At 60.7% G+C, this 2,500-nt stretch overlaps 1 pseudogene; it reads right to left on the bottom strand.

Annotated features, from left to right (window-relative positions):
• LOC124730114 overlaps positions 1 to 2,500 on the bottom strand; it is a 5,848-nt pseudogene that overhangs the window by 2,637 nt on the left and 711 nt on the right.

Consider the following 2,500-nt stretch of genomic DNA (forward strand, 5'->3'; position numbering starts at 1 on the left):
TGCCGCTTTCAACGCACCCACTCGGGTGCGGCTGAGGGCCAGCCCATGGTACAGGCCAGGCAGAAGTACGGTGGTGAGGGCGTGGAGGCGCTGTTGCGGCTTGAGTGGAGCTCGGGAGATGACGTCCAGCTGCTCCACCAGGTGGCGTCGTGGGTTGAAAACGCAGCGACCCGCGGTGGAGAATTGCAGTCCCAGGTACCGGAAGGTTTCACCCACACGTAGGGCGGGCACGGTGGCGTTGCCCGCTTTGAAGGTAACGTCGGCGTCGACCTTCACCTTCTTGTCGCGCCCAGACGCGACTAAGGCGAGGGTGAAACACTTCCGGGCGTTGAGAGAGTCATAGTTACTCCCGCCGTTTACCCGCGCTTGCTTGAATTTCTTCACGTTGACATTCAGAGCACTGGGCAGAAATCACATTGCGTCAACACCCGCTAGGGCCATCGCAATGCTTTGTTTTAATTAGACAGTCGGATTCCCCCAGTCCGTGCCAGTTCTGAGTTGATCGTTGAATGGCGGCCGAAGAGAATCCGCGCACCCGCGCGCCCCCGGAGGAGCACGCTAAGGCGGACGCGGCCTCGCAGCAAGGAAGATCCGTGGGAGGCCAAGGCACGGGACCGAGCTCGGATCCTGCACGCAGGTTGAAGCACCGGGGCGCGAACGCCGCGCAGGCGCGCGCATCCTGCACCGCCGACCAGCACGAGGCCGACCAACGGCGAGAGCAGACCACGCCCGCGCTAAACGCCCGCACTTACCGGCACCCCTACGGCACTCACCTCGCCCAGGCCCGGCACGTTAGCGCTGACCCACTTCCCGACCAAGCCCGACACGCCCCGATCCTCAGAGCCAATCCTTATCCCGAAGTTACGGATCCAATTTGCCGACTTCCCTTACCTACATTATTCTATCGACTAGAGGCTCTTCACCTTGGAGACCTGCTGCGGATATGGGTACGAACCGGCGCGACACCTCCACGTGGCCCTCTCCCGGATTTTCAAGGTCCGAGGGGAAGATCGGGACACCGCCGCAACTGCGGTGCTCTTCGCGTTCCAAACCCTATCTCCCTGCTAGAGGATTCCAGGGAACTCGAACGCTCATGCAGAAAAGAAAACTCTTCCCCGATCTCCCGACGGCGTCTCCGGGTCCTTTTGGGTTACCCCGACGAGCATCTCTAAAAGAGGGGCCCGACTTGTATCGGTTCCGCTGCCGGGTTCCGGAATAGGAACCGGATTCCCTTTCGCCCAACGGGGGCCAGCACAAAGCGCATCATGCTATGACGGCCCCCATCAACATCGGATTTCTCCTAGGGCTTAGGATCGACTGACTCGTGTGCAACGGCTGTTCACACGAAACCCTTCTCCGCGTCAGCCCTCCAGGGCCTCGCTGGAGTATTTGCTACTACCACCAAGATCTGCACCGACGGCGGCTCCAGGCAGGCTCACGCCCAGACCCTTCTGCGCCCACCGCCGCGACCCTCCTACTCGTCAGGGCTTCGCGGCCGGCCGCAAGGACCGGCCATGACTGCCAGACTGACGGCCGAGTATAGGCACGACGCTTCAGCGCCATCCATTTTCAGGGCTAGTTGCTTCGGCAGGTGAGTTGTTACACACTCCTTAGCGGATTCCGACTTCCATGGCCACCGTCCTGCTGTCTTAAGCAACCAACGCCTTTCATGGTTTCCCATGAGCGTCGATTCGGGCGCCTTAACTCGGCGTTTGGTTCATCCCACAGCGCCAGTTCTGCTTACCAAAAGTGGCCCACTTGGCACTCCGATCCGAGTCGTTTGCTCGCGGCTTCAGCATATCAAGCAAGCCGGAGATCTCACCCATTTAAAGTTTGAGAATAGGTTGAGGTCGTTTCGGCCCCAAGGCCTCTAATCATTCGCTTTACCGGATGAGACTCGTACGAGCACCAGCTATCCTGAGGGAAACTTCGGAGGGAACCAGCTACTAGATGGTTCGATTAGTCTTTCGCCCCTATACCCAGCTCCGACGATCGATTTGCACGTCAGAATCGCTACGGACCTCCATCAGGGTTTCCCCTGACTTCGTCCTGGCCAGGCATAGTTCACCATCTTTCGGGTCCCAACGTGTACGCTCTAGGTGCGCCTCACCTCGCAATGAGGACGAGACGCCCCGGGAGTGCGGAGGCCGCCGCCCCGTGAAGGGCGGGGAAGCCCCATCCTCCCTCGGCCCGCGCAAGGCGAGACCTTCACTTTCATTACGCCTTTAGGTTTCGTACAGCCCAATGACTCGCGCACATGTTAGACTCCTTGGTCCGTGTTTCAAGACGGGTCGTGAAATTGTCCAAAGCTGAAGCGCCGCTGACGGGAGCGATTATTCCGCCCGAGAGCATCCCGAGCCAACAGCGGCGCGGGTCCGGGGCCGGGCCAGGTAGGTCCGTCATCCGGGAAGAACCGCGCGCGCTTGCCGGGAGCCCGAGCGCCCAAAGGGGCGAATCGACTCCTCCAGATATACCGCCGGGCAGCCAGCCAGGACACCGG

This window comes from Schistocerca piceifrons, unplaced genomic scaffold (genome assembly GCF_021461385.2).
Source record: "Schistocerca piceifrons isolate TAMUIC-IGC-003096 unplaced genomic scaffold, iqSchPice1.1 HiC_scaffold_1230, whole genome shotgun sequence".
NCBI lineage: Eukaryota > Metazoa > Arthropoda > Insecta > Orthoptera > Acrididae > Schistocerca > Schistocerca piceifrons.